Source organism: Vidua chalybeata, chromosome 8 (assembly GCF_026979565.1).
Source record: "Vidua chalybeata isolate OUT-0048 chromosome 8, bVidCha1 merged haplotype, whole genome shotgun sequence".
In the NCBI taxonomy this organism is placed as follows: domain Eukaryota; kingdom Metazoa; phylum Chordata; class Aves; order Passeriformes; family Viduidae; genus Vidua; species Vidua chalybeata.
Window position 1 is genome coordinate 35,204,923 of NC_071537.1, and position 18,939 is coordinate 35,223,861.

At 40.6% G+C, this 18,939-nt stretch overlaps 1 long non-coding RNA gene across 1 annotated transcript; it reads left to right on the forward strand.

The window, feature by feature from the left end:
• Positions 1–1,735: 1,735 nt before the first annotated feature.
• LOC128791176 (uncharacterized) lies at positions 1,736–4,591 on the forward strand. Its single transcript, XR_008431998.1, has 3 exons — positions 1,736–1,877; positions 2,989–3,093; positions 4,424–4,591. It is a non-coding gene; the product is annotated as an uncharacterized LOC128791176 (long non-coding RNA).
• Positions 4,592–18,939: the final 14,348 nt, after the last annotated feature.

Consider the following 18,939-nt stretch of genomic DNA (forward strand, 5'->3'; position numbering starts at 1 on the left):
TAGAATCTAAGTCCAAACCATTTAAAATATTGGAGTGGAGGGCGCACGGGCAGGACTGGGGCAGCCACACATAATCCTGTGGAACACTGCAAGCAGCCAGGTTTTTCATTTCCTTGGGAGCTGCAAGGCCTGGATGCCAAGGCCAGCAGAGAAACCACAGTCCCTGTTCAGGTTGTTTAATACATGGAGGGAATGACACAACTTTCAGCTGCTGGCTTGTGCTTTTCATTGTACCTAACAGAGGGCTGCCTACACACTTAGTGCCGAAATGTAACTAAAATGCACTCTAACATTAATATGCTGTTATCTCATTCTTTTAAGACCACTGTATGGGTTAAATACACTAACTGACCTTCCAGATTCAAAATATGTGGACCTAGCAACGCCTAGAATACAATTGTAAAGAATTCACAAATACCTGTACCTATTTATGCTCTTTAAGCATTAGTAATGAGAATGACCAGCTATTCCAATATTACCTGCGGTAGCTGTAGGCTTTTTCTAACATAACTTTCCTGTTTGAAATTCTAACCTATCCCATTTAAAATTTTAACCTAAAAATGTCCCAAAGGATTTAGGATTTAAACAGCTTATGATATCTTTAAGTGCCTCTTGCCCTTTCTGTGTTTGCCACACCCTCAGGCTCCTGCCAGAGCTATTGGGTATTACATGTTGCTATAGGTAATGTACTGAACACATAATCAGTTGAGCTACAGAGCTCAGAAGGGCTCCTTCTGCACCTTAGGAGAACCAAGCAGAAAAATTCTACCATCTATCTTACTATGTAGAGTATCCAATTACTCTGAAATGGTAAACTAAGATAAGATTTGACCAAATATAAATTATACAATGTTCTGATTTGAAAACAAAACCAGTGAGAGACTCCAAGTCAGAAATACAATTAGGAAAAGTGAAAAAGGAAAAAAAAAACAAACAAAAAACCCAACATGCAATAATACAAAAGAAACACCACTGACAGAGTCAGAATACAACCTGACACCCTTTTTGGTCAGGGTGTTGGCAGCAGTCCAAATTGGAGTGGCTGCAGTCCTCCTGGAAATCCAACGGAAAAGCCTGAGTCTGGTGTCCCAAAAACCCAGATTATATCCAGGTAGGAATGCTTGGCTCCTCCCTCTGGGCAGAGCATCTCCCAATGGGATGTTACAGTTCTTATCAGTCCTGCAGTGACACTCAATGGCCCCTTATCAGCAGATGTCTCCCCTGAGAGAGGATCGGTTGCAGAAGAGATAAGGAAAACTGCCCAATTAACAGAAGACAACTGCCATACAGATGGGAAATGGAATGCATCTTGCTTTTCAGTTTGGGACATACAACCACAAAGGAATATGGAATTCTTAGCTGCTGATAATTTTTGAGTACAAATGTCTGTAGAACAGCTAAAGGAAAAGACTGCAAAAGATTACCAAAATTTAATTATTTCAGCTGGGGAAAAAAAAAAAAATCCTAAATCACTGAATGAATAAGACAGTCAAAGAATATAAGACCTAAACTACCCTGCCAACCTAGATCTACAAATCCCAAGAGCTGAGATTCTGGCCTCACTGAAACTTTAGGGGCCAATATCTGCTGACCTGCAAGAGGACACTGTGAGTGTCCTCCTGTGACGTACTGGCAGCACTTCCCCCCTGCCTGCAGTTTGGAATGCTAATGTACCACTCCTGCACGCCTACACGATGGGCTTTAGGAAAGGCACCTGTGAGGACCTGTGGGGACGATGCACGGGTCATCCCACATTGGTACGCTTGTTTCACTGTCCGTAGTAGCTCGGTAGGCACTGACTGCGTTGTCCCTGTGCCTGAACTCTTCTGCTAGCGCCTCATCCATCGCACTCCTGCTGCGCTCAACATGGAGCACAGGTAATTACAGCAACCACTGGAGTCATAAGGAAGACAGTAATGCTACATATGGACTCTTCATTATATACTCACATCCCATTTCCTTCTAATATTTCACAGCCATCAAGCACATAATAAAAATAAAGGAGAATGGGCCAGATCCCCACAAGGATTTAGAAAGGATTTAAGGGTTTCTCTGATCAAAAGCAGAAATTACTTTTCTCTTTCCCCTCATCTCAAATCCAAAGAAGCAGCCTCATGCCTTCAGGATGCCTAAATTCAAATGTTGCCACTCCCTTAAAAGGCTTTGCCTGTGCATTAAAAGCTCCCTGGACAGTTCTGCTCTCACCCAAGCTTGGAAGACTCAACACCTGAGCGCTGAGCAGTTCTCCCACTGATTTCATGGATGACTGATAGAAGTCTGAGGGTTTATGCATTAGCAGACCCTGTAGCAAAGCACTGACCACTCCATTGTTTTTCTTTTCTAACAAGCTGAGAGGAATCCTGTACCATCTCAGGCTTTTACCCTAGCCAAACACAACTTAAATAAACAGATGTTTTCTTTGGCTTCCACAAAGTATGTAAGGACTTTTTCCTATTCCAAACAAGTTTTCAGGTTAATGGCTCAGGTTTCCCCTAGCAGGTACCTTGACATAATTTCCCGCAGAGAAAGGAAATGCAAATGTCTGTTTTCAGCCCTGCTGTGACTTACAAAGCTATATAAAAGGGAGTTCCATGCTAACTTAATTCTACACCATCTGCATTGTTCTTATCTTTATAAAGTGTAAGGAAGGGAATTTTATTTATATATTTCTGTGCTAGAAGATTCTCAGACACATTTCTCTTTGTGGCCTGAACTACTGCACTTCACAAGGAGGGTTAAACCCACCCCTGAGTCCCAGGCACTCCCTGAACGTCAGCTCCTGGCATTTTGTGATGCCCGAGCAGCTCCGTAGTGAGCCTGCTCGCCCTGTGCAGCTTTTGTGCAGCTCCTGAGTCCCTGGAGGTTGCACCCCTGTCCAGGGAATCGAGATGTGCGCTGCGGATCCTGGCCTTTGTACGCCAAGGACCAGGAGCCTCAAGCACAGACACCACAGCACTCCAGACTTTTTCAGAGGCTTTCTCATTTCAGGAAAAAAATGCTGTGCTACGCTAAACCAGCACAGTACCCCACATCATGGGATTTTCATGCTGACCACAGGACAAAACCATGGGAAAAATTCCTTAAGGACAAAAGGTAAAGCAAACACAAATGAAAGTTATGTAGAAGACAGACTAAATGATCTTATATATTTTCAACTCTGAACACAGATTTATAGTGCTCTTTAGGACAATTCCACCACATAACAAGAATAATATACTTCTATACCTGTAAGAACAATCAACCCAAAACATAAGTAAATCTTATTTCAGTTGTAATTTTTTGCTAGTTTTTTATATTATGGAGCCACTGTGGTCTGTCTTCAAATTTTATATCACAAAAACTATTAGATAGTATTAAAAATAATGAAATAGCCAACTGCTAATGATCACTTTGGAATGCTTTAGCAAGTGCTAAAATCTCAAATTAGCAAACAACTGCTCTCTTTGTCTCATTATAGAAACAACCTTTGCTGTTCACAAAGTTTAAGTGTTCATGTGGATTACAGGGAGAAGGAAGAGGGTATCATTTCCAGGTATCCTCTACATAATGAAAAATAATTTTGTAATACTAAGTAAACAACCAAGCCACACATTAATAATGTGTTGAAGTGCCAAAAACTGTCAGTGTGCGAACAGTACAGTAGAAGTGAACAATGACAGCTTTGTGAATTCCTGGGATACCTCCTAAAGGATGTGAGAATTAATAATTTAAAAGTGTTCAGTGTATCATCACCTCTGATTACATGAGATGAATCACAAGACACATCTAAACAGACTGCATTACAATTTATAACTTACGCAGACTTTTTGTGATTTAAATTTTCAACACATTGAAAAGAAAACCTTTAAAACAAAGCAGCTCTGCAAAATCCCCAAATGCAGGGAGTCTGTTTTGCTGCTGTGCCAAGTAGCTTGGCTTGTCCTTCAGTACCAAAACCAGGAACAGCACAGAGACCAGAGATAGGAAAGGCAGGATTTTTATCTAGTTCTGACTGCATGCTCATATGGTCTTCTTCTGGTTAACAATGGGAGGAGGCAGAAACAGAACCTACAGCAGATAGAAGCACTCGCACAAGTATAACTTGTACAAACAGAACTTAGAAACCCTATCTAAGAATTATTATTATTAGACATTTCTTACTCATCCTTTACTATTGCTTTATAGATCTGAATCTCTCCTAGACATCTAAATCAGAAATAAAGCCTTTAAAATGAAAGACACTGATGTCAGGAAAACAGTTCCAACACCAGGGTCAGATCCTTAGCTGGAATGAACTAACATCTCTTACCTTTGCCAGCATTACCTATGTATTTAAATCTGCTGAGATGCTATTGTACAACTCTCCCCTCATCCTTTCCTGCTGTGAAAATGCACAGTGCCTTCCTTGTGGCCAGACTGACAATTCACACCTTCTCCTTTGCAGCCAGAAACCAGATCCAGGTTCCTGGCAGCAGAAATAGCAGCTGGACTGAACAATCGGGCAAGCTGGCAGCAGAAGGTGTGAGATTCAGGTCTCCAAGAAAGAGTGAGGTGAATACAGGCTGAAATGGGATGTACCAAAGTTCTGATATACACTTGACAGGAACCTTTAGCCCATGTTCTTTCCTCTTCTGTTCTGGACTTGGCATACAGAAACGTAAATGTTCACTATGGCCATGAAGGATCTCCCTGGAAGGGCTCAGAGCTTGCTGAGTCTGGGGGGAGCCAAGTGGTCGCTGTTCCTGTCCCTCTGTGTGGCTGAGAGCTCTGGGCTCTGGACCCTGCTCACCCACCATGCCCTCACCTGCCTTCACTCACCTCCTCCTGGTCCCCAGCTCCTGGGCCAGCCCTGGCTGTTTGTCCCATAGCCCCAGCAGCTCCAGCAGAGCCTGGAGCATGCTCAGCACTGTCCATCCCTGAGCACTGCCTCCTTGCTCGCTCCTTCTCCTCTCACCTTCCACTCCACACATTTTCCCCCAGTCCCTCTCCAGCGTCCTGGAGGGAGCCAGACCCATCATTTCTCCTGCTGGCATTAAAGATCTGTCCCATTATAACTGAACTGGCCATTGTCACGTTTGACCCACTCTGTCACCCCTGGAGACAGCAGCAACGCAGTGCCAGGGGAACTGTTCCTGCCTCGGAGTGGAGTGACACCCACAGCCTGTCCTGTGGGCTGCAGAGCCACCACCAGCTGAGCCCTGCCGTGCCAAAACTTGAAATAGAAGGGCCTTGGTGTGAGCAGGGGGGTCACACACTCCCAGTGCCCATGGGGCAAACCATAACACAAGACCCCAACACAAGCCAGCTCCTCAGCTCCAAACGGTTCCTCTGGGATTTGCTTCCATCTCCTCCTGCCTAAAGGACCCTGTTCCTCTCAGCTGGCTGTCCTCCCACACAGCATCCTTCATAAGGGATGCAAGAGCCCATAAGTTGTCAGCCCTCACCCGCTTCTGCTGTGCCCTGCTGCCGTGGTGGGACTCCTCTGGATCCCCCTGTTTCTCCTGGCAACACCATCAGCTCCTGCGACAGGGACAGCCTGATCACACCCTCTCTCTGCTCTGCTGTGTACTAACCACCAGGCTGAAAAACCAATTGCTGTGTCTCAGTAATTGCCTGCAAGCTACTCTCCAGCCTCAAGAGCCCACTATATTTTATTTTAATTAATTTCTTCCTATTACTATTACTTATACCTCCTCAAATCACTTCCTGTAATTTCGTCTATCAGTTTAATGGTGATGTGTTGAATAGACATTGCATTGGTGTGCCATAACAGACCTCCAGAACACAGATATGTTTGCCAAGCTTCATTGCTTCTGCCTACATGCTGAACTGCTGCTCAGGCACACTTTCCTCTGAAGCCTAACAGGAGCTTTTCTCATGTAAGACTTTCTTAAACAGGCCATTTGTGAATTAAAATGGTCAGTAGTAAACCTTTTAAGTTCCCACTTATAATAATTGCTTCTTGCTACTAGTCCAGCTGAAATCAATACGATAATAACTAATTTAATTTGTACTGAAGTAGAAGCTTCCTTTCATTCACCTGTAATGAAAATATGGGGGGGGGGGCGCTGACACAGGGGAAGGAATTCTTTGAATAGATCACATTTCTTTTCACGAAAATATCTCACCTCTGTTGCGACCACCAGGACCACAATCATGTAATGAAAGCCACTACATACTGCAGTCTCATTTGGCTGTCATTACTGCAGCCTTTGCACAAAGAAAATGGTGTCCTAAAGCTAATGGGAAGTTACAGGCCAAAACTCCCCAGAACCACACTCTGAACTAGGTGGCAATGCCTCTCAAGGTCCTTCAAGGACATGCTGCGAAATGGAGCTTCAGAGCAGGACAGGAAAGTTCCTTTCCAGGTAACAAAGCTCTCATGAGCACAACCGTCCTGACATACATTTTCATGAGAATACAACACTTTCAATAATGCCATAAAGGCCTTTGCCAAACTTAAGCTAAGTTTGATTTTTTGACTTTTGATTAAGTATAATCAAACAATTTGCATTCAAAGAACTGAAATGCTGATGAGGTTGCTGCAGCCAGTGGAAATGTAATTAGCAGTCTCCAAACACCATACAGTCTGTACAGCAGCTTCTTTACCACTTTGCTTGGTGTGGAAAATGTCCAGTTCTGAGAGGGGAAAAATTAACCACCAGATCACTTCCAGTTGGTAGCAGCTTGATTTCAAGAAACCCATACCAGAGCCCCGAGTATTAATTGCTTTGAGGCTTGCCCATCAATCACTGGTAACATTTCAATTTCAAATAATATGCAACAGATAATCTACTTTTCTTAGCTTGGCACCACTTTGTCTTTCAGACTGAAATAATATTTTTGGAGTTATTTAAAGCACACATTTCGGGGACAACCGCAAACAGTTGCTAGGGAAACAGCAAGGTAAGAAAATGGATTGCTGTCATGAGGCTAACAAGTCACATCCACATTTATTTCCTTTCCTTTCTATCTTCAAAGGAAAATTGTGTTCCTATGTAAAGTTATGAACATGTGCTTCTAATAAACTTAAGTCTCTCAAAACTGCTGGGAAGCATCTTTATGTTTTAAGGCATTATGAGGTGTCAGAGAAAAGGTGTTGAAGAGAAGGTTTGGCTGTGAATCTGAACTGTGCTGTGACCCTGTACAGCAAAGAAAATTACAGCTTAACTTGCTGATGGCACATTTAAATTTACATCAACTGCACAAGAATGTTATGGAACAGTGCCAGGAACTGATTTTCAGTGCAGTAGGGCAGTTAAGTGAGTAAAAAGTGGATTTTAATTTTTGAAAAGACGCACATTTCATTACCATTTTTTTCTATTTACATCTATTCTTATTCATTACTGAGCACCCCAAATTAATCTGTAAACTTGTAGTATTACTAAGGAATGGAATCAGCTCAGTAAAAATCTTGGAACTGCACAAAAACACCCAATCACCTGCTGTGTTAATATTTGCCTGTATTTCTGTATGAGAAACTAAAAATATTACATATTATTTATTTTACTTTTTCAGTGCATTCATAGTTTTCAGTAACAAAGAGCAGGGGTTATGTAGCCTATGCCCTCGCCAGCTGTCTCACAATTTATTTAAGTTATTCTGACAGATCCATGCCTAATGTGTTCTTAAATATTTCCCACACAATGGATAGCTTTTCCAAGGAATCTATTTTCATGATTTCTTCTACAAATAGTTAATAAAATATCACTTTTTATTTTTCCCAGTGAAACTCAAGCTTATTTCTACTTACCAGTTAAACAAGGACAAAGAAAATAGACTAGATTATATGAAATTATGCCACAGGTTATTTATCCCAGATCTTCTTTGGCACATATCTCTGCCATAACTTTTTTGTCCTGTAATTTCAATGTTAAACTCTTTTTACATTGCTGATTTTAACATGACAATGTACAGTTTCAGATTCAGAAATTCTCCTAAGAACTAAGGGAAAAAAATATCAGCTTTGCTCTGTGTGAGAATAGATGCTTAAAAGTCAAACAGCATTAGACTAAAGCTGAAAGTAATTAGTAAATTAAAGTCTGTATGTAAGAGTCAGCAACACGTCTGAAGAAGCTTGTAAGATATTCTTTCAAAATAACTGTGCTCTAATGAGATGCCATCCCTTCAACAGGGCTCTGCCCCTCCATGTGCCATACATGTCACTGCCACATCCCAGCACGGGACAGACCATGAGTGTCCCTCACTGGGGCTGAACACATCCCCAGGGAATGCAGCACTGGGCACGCTGCAGACACAGCTGCAGACATCACAGCACATTCTGCAACAGCACAGAAACACATCTTACACTGACACTATTGTATCCTTGGTGCTCTTCTCAGCATTAAAAAAATTGTATTTTGTATTATTTGGAATCCATTTAGAACTATTCAACTTTTCTCAAAAATGTAGGGATTCTGCATAAAGCCCAAGTCATGAACCTGTCCCAGACTCAAGCGTCTTATAAAATAGCTGAGGAGAGTAATTGCTGCCTCCATCCATGCATCTCAAATAGAAAAAAAAGTTGCTGACTGCATATGAAATTCCCTCTTATTCTTACTTTGTTGCAGACAGATCTGAAAGCTTGTCCTTTCTGTCACAGACATCTTTTTGCCATCTTCTTCAATAGCACAGTGTCAACAAATCTCTGTTAGGACAGAAAAAGAGCAAACATACAGCCTGGACAAAAACCTCAGAAAACTATCTGTAGGCTACAGTTTAAAGGGCAAGGAAGAGTAGAAGTATCATTAAAAATCCTCAGTGGGGCTGGCTTGCACAGTCCTCTAGAGGAAGAAGGGAACAGTATGAGGAGTATGCCAAGAAGGATTTACTGTGAGGCAGGATGGAAGGGGATGGTGCAGAAGAAATGTAAAGCTTGAAAGAGACAGAGCATTTTTTATTTGGTGTACACAGTCTCTTCTCAGGTTCTAATTTAACCCAACTTCCACCAGCAATTACCTGTGAAACCTAAGAATCAAGTGTTTTCTGTAGTCCTGGAGTTGCTGCAGGTAAAAAATAATCCCCAACACCAGCATCTCAGCATGCAGAGAACACAGGCCTGTAAGGGAGAGCCAAAGCTTTGCCCTTGGGCACTGCTGGGACCCCAGGGGTCCGAAAAATTCAACCCTGATGTGGTGGGTTCTTTTTCAGCTTTTTCTTGAAAAAGTTAGAAGAAACTCAAAAAATATTTTAATAAAAGTTATTACAGTTACAACACTGAATGCTAAACCAGTAGCAACCATTAAGAGCAAGGCTGCCTATAATATTTGTGTCTCATGTATCCAGTGTGACATTTATTGAGGGTTGGATACCTCAGTCTTTGTCCCAGGTTCTATCACACACAGCCACCAGCACTGAGCAACAAACGGGGCACCTGCCCCCTGCAGAAATGACCTGCTGTGCTGGGGCTGCATGCAGGGATCAGACTGCAAAAGGAGAAGGGCAGAAATCGTTATCCTAATTATGGAAGTTTTTCGCTTCTGAGTGTTTGGAGAGACAGGAAAGGTACCTGAGAGAGAGAGAAAAAAAATCTGCAAGTCAAAAAAGCCCTAGGTGTTCAACGAACCTTTTCTATGGCTCTCAGTTCTGGTATCAGTCACAAAACAGCTGCCACAGGGGGTTGATTTGACCAATGTTTACTTCAATAGGGTGTTGCTTTAGCTATGTTTCACACCAACATCTTTTATGTTCACTTCTGTCAAAATTCCAATAAACTGATTTAAAGGATTATCAGTGGTATCTTCATGCTAAGCTTCTGTCCTTTAATTCTTAGAATATTAATTAGCAGCTGCATGCACTGGTAAGACTGAAAACAGGTTTGGAACTACTAGACAGAAGGAGCAACTGTCGGGAATTACTTGCTTGGGTTTTACAGATCAGCTTTTATTCACTGCAATCTATTGTCCACTCAATGTGATCCACGTCCACTGTACAGTATGAAGTGTTTTTATTGCAACTCACTGTATTGCTCCTATGTTTGAATTTTATGGGAGGCTTAGCAGGAAGATTTGGAAGAAGAGTATTCTGCAGTCAAAACACATTGCTCTAAATACTAGTGATCCTTTAAACCATACATGACCAATTTTGCAAATCCCTTAATTCCCTCCTCTGTACTAGGTTAGTACATGCTGTCTGACACTGTCCTGCTGTTTGCAAAAATGAGTAGGGATGAATGCGAGCACTAACTCTATCCATTACCACTTCTGGGTCAGAAATATTTATTCACAAACAACATCAGTGAGAAATTCTATTATTCCACAAATTTGAAATGGAAATAAATCATAAGCCTCAACACAAGGAAGCAGACATAATTCAGACCACTAGCCATGATATGGGAACAACATCTTGGAGTGAGATTACAATCCAAGAAAGATCCATTCTACCTGATTCACAGGAGAATGCTATACAATGTATTTATGCTCTATTTTAAGAGATTTGGATCAAGCCAGTAAGCCTCTGTTCTGTTTTGGTTTTAACTTCACCAAAAATAAAGGCTTTGAAAATCAGACTTTAGAGCATAGTAGGTTTTCAAAACTGAGACTTTTTTTTTTTTTTTTTGGGCAGGTGGGGGGAATCAATAGGTGGTTGCTTGGGTGTTTTTTATTAAAGAAATAAAAGCCTAAATCTAAACCATTCCAAGAAATACTTGTCCAACAGTTGCACCTACATAGATGGACAACAATTTTCTGATGACCATAAACTGGAGGCTACTGAGAAACTGATACTCAGGTCCTTTAAAGAAGTACTTGAAACACAAAGAAAAGAAAGCAGAGCTAAATACAACTCTAGTCTTGCAAGTCTAAAAAAAATTTCAAAGTATGGAGAAGTAGCCCTAATAAAATCAAAAACTGCATTATGAAGAAAATGCGGAAAATAATTTCTGTGGAAAAGGAGAAAAAAGGAAAGGTATTTCATGGGGAAGGAGTAGTGAAAAGCCACACGAGCAGGAAATGTGGCAAACATGCAATAGAATGAGGTGTCTGTGACTTGTCTAATGGTGTGCTCCGTGGGCTTCACTCCCTCCCTGATTCCACTCGTAGAACCAGGGTCATTTCATTCTGGGGCTGGTGCAGCCCAGCCTCTGCCACTGCCCTTTGGCACCTCCAGCACTGCTTTCTATTCTTATATTCTTATTCGTGCATTAAATGGATGTTTAAGAAAGCTTTGAGGGTATTTTAGAGTAACAGGCACCATTATTTAATGTCAATTTTATGTTTGCTCTGCTGTCATTTTCCTAAGTTATTCATATCTTTATACTGTATGGCCTCTATGTTTGTGACCTCTGGATGTCTCTGGGCCTTGCTACATCAGGCTGCAGACAAATATAGCAGAAATTTAGTCTTTGATACACAGATTGTATCAAATCAGATGCTATGAAGCATCACATAAATACCCAACATTCATTGAGTTCTTGTGTCTATAAGAAAAAAAGGACCGCAGAAAAACTCCACAACAAAACACAAAAAACCCTCCAAAAATCCAACACTGCCCCAAACCCAAAAATAACTGGAGTTAGAAATAAAAAGTGAAAAATTAAACAGTGGATGAAAACACTTCAAAGAAAATCAATCCACACATAGGAATAGTTTTGTCATCTATTTTAAGAATCAAAAAGACACAAGTTTCTTTGCTTACAAACAGACATGAAAAAAATATATTATATCTTACAGAAAACGTATTTCTGATCTTATTAGCTATAGAAATATTCTTTTGGAGATCATAACTTATTTACAAGTACAGCAGAGTGGAAACAGTAAAGATGCATACATGCAAAAAAAATTTTTTTCCAGAACAGGTGGGAAAAAAACCCACTAGAAAACCTTGTATTTTCTTCTTGCAACTAGAAATGTAAGAATTTATCTCTAGAGCATATAGAAGAAAAACTTAGCAAAAGGAAATCATAATACAATGATATGGATGTTAAAAAAAAAGGACTGTAAATCTATTCATCTTTCACAAATCAAACATGGAAAATACATTCTTATTCATTTGCCTCACCTTTAAACCCTGTTAGGATTTTTGACAATGTTCTGACATTTATGTTCAAGAATTGCCAGTGTCCCAGTATCCATTCCAATGGGCCTGAGGAGTCACCTCAGAAGACTTCCACGCCATTTTTGAAAGACTTCATTCACCTGTAGCCAGTTTCACATACTGAGCCACACCCTGGGCCTCTGATCAGCCACTGAAGATCGCTGGAAACCCCAAACCCAGCTTGTAAATACTGAGCAACAGGGCAAAATGAGAACTTCCCACTTTGCTGCAAGTAGGTCAGCCCCAAACAGCAGAGAAGGGTCTGTAGATAGAGCCCTCTTGAATCAGCCACTGCCACTCACTTTTGTCATGTAAAATATCAGCAGCAGGTTTCAAGCCTTTTGAATTATTTCACACTCAGTTGAGAGCCTGGGAATTTTGATAATGCTTTAAAGACCACAAAAGGTTCCTTGTTTCTCTCTTCAGTGCCTCAGTTCTACAGATACAGAGTGGGTTGAGAATATTTAGGCATTTAGCACTATCTTAGGGCTTTCAAGAAATAAATACTAATTAAAATACAGCTAATAAAGCTATCTCAGGTTTGGCTTTTAAGCAGGTCCACTTCTCAAAGTGTCATAAATCTGGCCTAAAAGCATGTTGGACACACAAAGCTTTGACTGCTCAGGTTTTAATCAGAGAATGGACTTCTTATGGAGATACTGCTAAGTGCATCTGACATTTTAATTTCCAATTTTTCCTCCCCTCATTACCTTTAGACTGTATTTGAAAAGCCCTTGCATAGCTTTAAAGAGTAAGGACAAATGTCCTGTAAAGTTTCAAGACAACTGGTCAAGGGTCCTCAAAATGTTAACTATTTTTTTCCATTCTGAAATTTTTAGCCTGTAATGGACTTGTGTATCTTCTTTATTGCAGAAAAGCTTTGACTCAGCATTGTGGGGCAAGCAGGAGGAAACTTCACCATAACAGGTAAATACAGAGGGACCCAAATCAAGCCTGTGAACACATTTGCATGACACCTTAATTTCGGCTGATTGCATGCCACGAAAGGCTTCTGCATAGGAAGCAATGTGAGAAGGGATTTTTTTCCCTCCAGTGTATGTGCCCCTTTTCATGCATACCAGGATAGGCACAAAAGATGTATGGGCTGTGAAAACCTCTACTGTTTATTTTCTTTCCTTGTCCAAAACACCATTAAAAATACAAAGAGTCTTTCCCCTCTTTTTGTATGTATAGTTACTGGACATCAATTTAATAGTCTGTTTGGACACAAAGCTAGGAACTGCTGGAAAAAATAAAGCAGCACAACCATTCTGGACCTCTGCATGATATTGACACAGAGGGGTAAAAATAGTATAGAATAGAATGAAACATCCCATAAAACTGTATAGTTCAATAGTAATGTGCCTGGAATTTCTTTCATGGAATAGCACTTACTAAAAAAGCAAAAGAGAAGCAGAATCTGAATCTGGATGCATGTATACAGAAGAAAACTTTTCCAGTGCAAGGATTTTTTAATTATATGTATTTTCAACTGGATTTAATATCTAGACATATGAAATAAAAACATTCTTTGTGTGTTTAAATGCACCTTGCTGCTTAGTTAGTGATAGGGAGCAGTACAATACTCCTCCTGCCTGTCTACCATAGAAACCAACTTCTTAGATGCAAATGCTTTTCCAGAAAACCAAATTACTACAGAATGTTGCATTTTGTAAATTATCACGTATTTTCTATTTTTTCTTATAATTTTACAAGTTACTAATACTAATTTTAAAAAACAACTTTTGCTTCTTAGCTTATAATAATAATTTATTCTGATGCATTTTCATTTCAACAGAAAGATTTGAAAACGAGATAGAAATTGAGTCTTCCTACTTAAAACATTATCTAGCTAGTCTTAAAAAATTTCCTGCTCTACTTGTGTCTATAAAACCATATAAAAATATATTTCCTCCAGAAGCAGGTAGCTAACAAGTGCAAGAGAAACACACTTTGTTATAAATAATTTTATTTCAAAATGAAAATAGTCTGCTGTTTCCACTTATGATTTTTCTCTTGTAATTTCACCTAATACAGCTCCTCATTACAATGTCTTTCACTTCTACTACTGAAGTAATTTCTTCTAGTAATTCTATTACTATAATTATATTTTATCCCAAGATAATGTTAGCATAAGGAATGCAACCTCCTTTAATAACCATTTCCAATAATTACACTGTATGCTTTAAGAATACTGAAACACACCCTTCATTCTCACTGGAATGAATGGAACAGAGAGCTCATGGAGAAGGGCTGCTTTAAAACACACATAAAAAGCCTGGAGAAAACTCCTATTCCAGTGGATGCTGAGTGTACTGGGGAAGCAGGTTAAATAAATAACCCAGGAGCACAGCTCCATGTCAGCCCTGCAGCTCAGTGCCAGCATTCCAGCATCCCTGGTGATGTGCTGATTCCCAGAGCACCTGTGGTCCCCGTGGTCCCTGTGTCTCACCAAACCCGGTGACGTTCCTATCATTACCTTCTAGGGAGAATACTGGAGGGAGAAAAATATTCACTAAAATACCCCTAAGTAGCTGTTTCTTACTCTTTTTCTAGAAAGAGTAAAAAGGCAGATTGCTGAAGGACTTGGTATTTTACCTAATAGGTCAATTTTTTAAGTCCCATGTCAAGTATTAAAAGCCAAGCACAGAGCACAGGCTTACCAGGCACTCCCACAGAAAGCACAGGTCTTCAAAAAAGTCGTAGCTTCTGAACCTTCCACTCAAACAACAAGAATAAAAAGAAGCTACACCATCTGCTCCCATAGCATGCTTTTTCTCTATTAACAGAGTCAACATTAAACCTTTTTAGAGGAAATCTGTATTTAGTAGAATTGCCATCACCCCAAATATGTTCACCATGAAATGTGAGCTGTTATGATCATAAATATATCACTCCTACGGCTGTAGAAGAATATTTTCACTTAAAGCAACAAAGAGCACTGGGGATCATGCTCTGAATATTCTTGTGGTTCCTTTCATTCCTGCAGTAAGAGGAGGGTGGGAGCACACTGAAAACCTGTATGCGTTGCAGCACAGTGATTTTCTCCTTCCTCTGCAAGGCACATACCTGGATGCATGTTAAAATTCTGGAAAATACTGATTGCTTTGGTGAACTGTCAAAATTCAGGAGAGATTCCTGTAAGATGTAGGAAATACAAAGAATCTCTTTTCTTAAAATTCTTAACTGAAACAAGCAACACTCAGTTTATGGGGTTGTAGCCTTTTACCTATCCCAAACCACAGGTCTATTAATGTATTGTCCATTAAAGGTACAGAGGTGTTAAATGGAAGGAAAAATACCTTTGGACCATATGAAAATGAATACAGGTTGTCAGAAGTCGGGAAGAGCTGGCATCTGCCTTCTAGATGCTGTCTGATTTGGTTACTGAACAGAGCACAGGAGATGGCTTTTTAGTAGCATCTCCACTCTCAGGGTAGCACTACCCAGTCTCTTTCTTAGGGGTCAGTAAGGAAATTAAAAGCTTCTAGTTATGTGTACAGACTTTCTCTGTGGTTCTTGAGGTAGTTTTTTCTCAGTCCTCTGCTGCTTCTTGTCTGGCAGCTCTCCCAAAGCTTCCCGTATTTCTCTGTGAAGGCAAGCCCTCATAACTGCGCCCCTCCTGCTGCCAGTCCCCAAGGACACTTAGGTTTGGCTCCTCTGGTAGGTGCTCTCCTTTGCAGGCAGCTCCTCCTGCAGCATCCTGCCTGTTCTGGAAGAATATCCTATCCCTGCCTCTTCCCACCAACACGGACCTCAGCTACACAGCTCAGAATCCCAGAATAGCTCGGGTATGAAGGAATCATGACAAATCATCTGGCAAAGGGCAGCCTAGATGAAGTTATCTAGCACCCAGACAGCCTCGCTGTCTTCAGTCCATCAGTCAGCACATGCAGGACTGGTCCTACATGGATGCATCATTCATGTGTTTAAGGTTAAACTCCACACAAGCTGTCTCTGCCCAGTATTGAAGGCTCCTGTCCCATAATACTCCTTAATGTCCTTTAGAACTACTGGGTCTGTTCTGATTCGTTCAGCATTTTTGAAGTTTTTTAGTCAATGAACATGTTCCCTGAACATTTCATTAGGCCACAAATCAAGCTCCTTTGCTGCCTGATGACAGCTTCTGCTTCTGTTTCCACTGAATTCCTTTGGTACAGCGCTTTGACTTTACTTCAGGCCCACACTCCCTGTTTCTCATCAGTTTCTGGATCAGGACACCTCCAGCTCACTGCCCCACCACCGCTGCTCCTTATACCTCATATTTCTTCTCTTTCCTGATGCAGCTGCTGTTCCAGTCTTCTTGTTAGCAGCAGTTTTCTATCTCGGGGCTTTACATTCATTCACCTCTTGTTCAGCTCCTCATAGAGGAGAGTCATAAAGCATCTTCTCTGACCTTCTCAGCAGCTCACTGGATGTTTTTTAAATCCTCCAGGCACCTTCTGGTTTGTGTGTGTGGGGTGAGAAGTTCTGGAATGATGGTATCCCCAACTGTGCATGTCCTTCCCTCATCCCTTTCTCCTTTTTGCCGTCTTTTTTTACTTTGTAGCAACAATTGAGTGCTCCAGTATGCACTATGTTTCCACTCCTGAATGTTGGGTAAGGTCATTGACTCTCGAATGCAATGGGAGTTGCTTGGGGGATGTCTGAGTGTCACAGTGAGACACACATGGGTCGGCTGTCTGCCTACAAGTGAAGGTGAAAAGGCCTCACCAATAAGAGAGAGTTTACCTCTTTTTGCAGAATGGCTAAAGACTTACAGTTGTGACATCCCACTCCATCGCTGGTAGTCTTCCATCTCTGCAGGCTCTTATTAAATCATAAATTAATAATGAGGTTTCTTCAATTGCCCTTTCTGGAGCTGCAGTTTTATTAGGATGGAAACAGTTCCTCTTATTTTGGGTACCTGAGAACTCACATTCCTGACTATTATTCTTCAACCTGGCCTCGAAATATTTAGGCAGCCTTTTTGCAGATGATTACTCCATCTTTGACACTCTTTGTTGCATACATGACTCGATACAAATGATGGCATTTCTATCTGGATACCGAGATTTCTGGGACAATGGGCACGTACTAATTCACAGACATGAACTCGCTGCAAATCATACTTTTTTTTTTACCAGTTTTGAAAACAGCCTTATGTATTTGCAATATGTTCAGTTTATAAACTAGGATGTGTATACTCACAAAGATAAAATTATTTAATTATTAGGTTATCAAGCTGACTCTCATGTAGGAAAATCTTTGCCTACTTTTCAGTGCTAAATAAAAGGAATACATACTTTGTTGAATACATACAGAGTTTTGTTTTGGCTTAAATCTTGAAATGACTATGCAGTGAATGGATAATCCTTCTGTAATATGTGAAAGCTACATGAAATAAACAACATTAAATTACTGAAGTTCTTTCATTTGATACCTTGTCATATCATGGCTGCAAAACCCATTTTAAGAAGCTGCTGATTACACTCAGAAACATTACCTCCTGCACATCAGGAAACATCACTTATGTCCCACTGACGTCTTCCCACACCAATCTGCTAATTATAAGAAAACCAGCAAAATAGAAGTATTTCTCTACTATCTGCAAAAATCCCCCATTGTAATCGACATGAGAACAAGACAGTGAAAGGCATCTGACAACCTTTAATACACCTCCCAGGCCACTGATAGGCTTTCACACTAATAACCACTTAAACACTTGGAAACTGCTTCTGAAGACTCCCACCACTTTTCATCAATCAGTTACCACTACGCAGTGATCACTGTAGCCCTATGTAGCTAATTATCTTCTATTTGCATCCAAGACTAAACTTTTTAAACCACAAATTATTAGACTGATTGTATAAAAGATAGTGACCTTATTAATACTGCCCAAATGAACATTTGTCCCCGTTAATTCTATCAAAGGAAACAAATAAGCGATCAAAGCCCAAGACTTTTCCAAGCAGACAGACACGCTCATTAACTCTCATCTATTACTGTGACTGCAGCAGCTTCCTGCAGTGGTGAGCAGTACAGGCAGCCCCAGCTTGTTACTGGTGAGGCAGGCAGCAGGTCCTGCCTTGACACTGTCAGCCAAATGCAGCACTTACCACAAGGAATGTAAATGAGCATAAAATGCTACTAATGGCAGGAATGAGCCATCACAGCTTTTCTTTCTGGATGAAAGGCAGATTCTCCTGACTTTGCTCAAAGTGAAAAATAAAGATGGATCCCCAAAACACAAAAGATTAATGACACATCATTTATAAGGGGAAAATCATCTATTGCCCAGAGAACAGATCCAGAACAGCTTTATAAACACCAAGTCAAAAAACTTGTCTATATAAGGACATACTAGAAATATATTTGAATACAAGGTTCTGAGAAAATAAAGACCTGAATCAAAGAACCCTGGGTTTTAGGTATTGGGAAAAGGAAGCGTAAGACCACGCTACCTGTGAGAGGATCCTTTCATGGATTTGTAATCATCTAGTGCTATGGTTGGTTATGACAGCAATGGTTCTACACAAATGCTGAAATCCATCAACTGCAAAAAAATGTACAAACTGTGACTGGCAGAACTATAATGCAGGATGAGGTCTGCAAAACATGAAGAAGAGATTTCTAACTGCAATTTTCTGGGCTTTTTTTCCAACAGTTCGTAGTAAGCCCTGAGTTCCAGTTTGTTTTTTATTTACTATAGTAAGAAAGGGTTTATAAGATGTTACCAGGGGTATGGGGAGTTAGAGAAAAAGGATCCCCCCATACATAAGATGGAAAGATTAATTTAAAATGCCTGTAGGAAAATTAGGTACCTGTAACAGACTTCAGTTCTTAGGTCATGACATTGACAGGATACCCCTGATGAACAACAGGTCATGAAGATCACATTGATTTTTGCTAGGCGTGCTTACAGCAACGACAACTGCCGTGGCACCT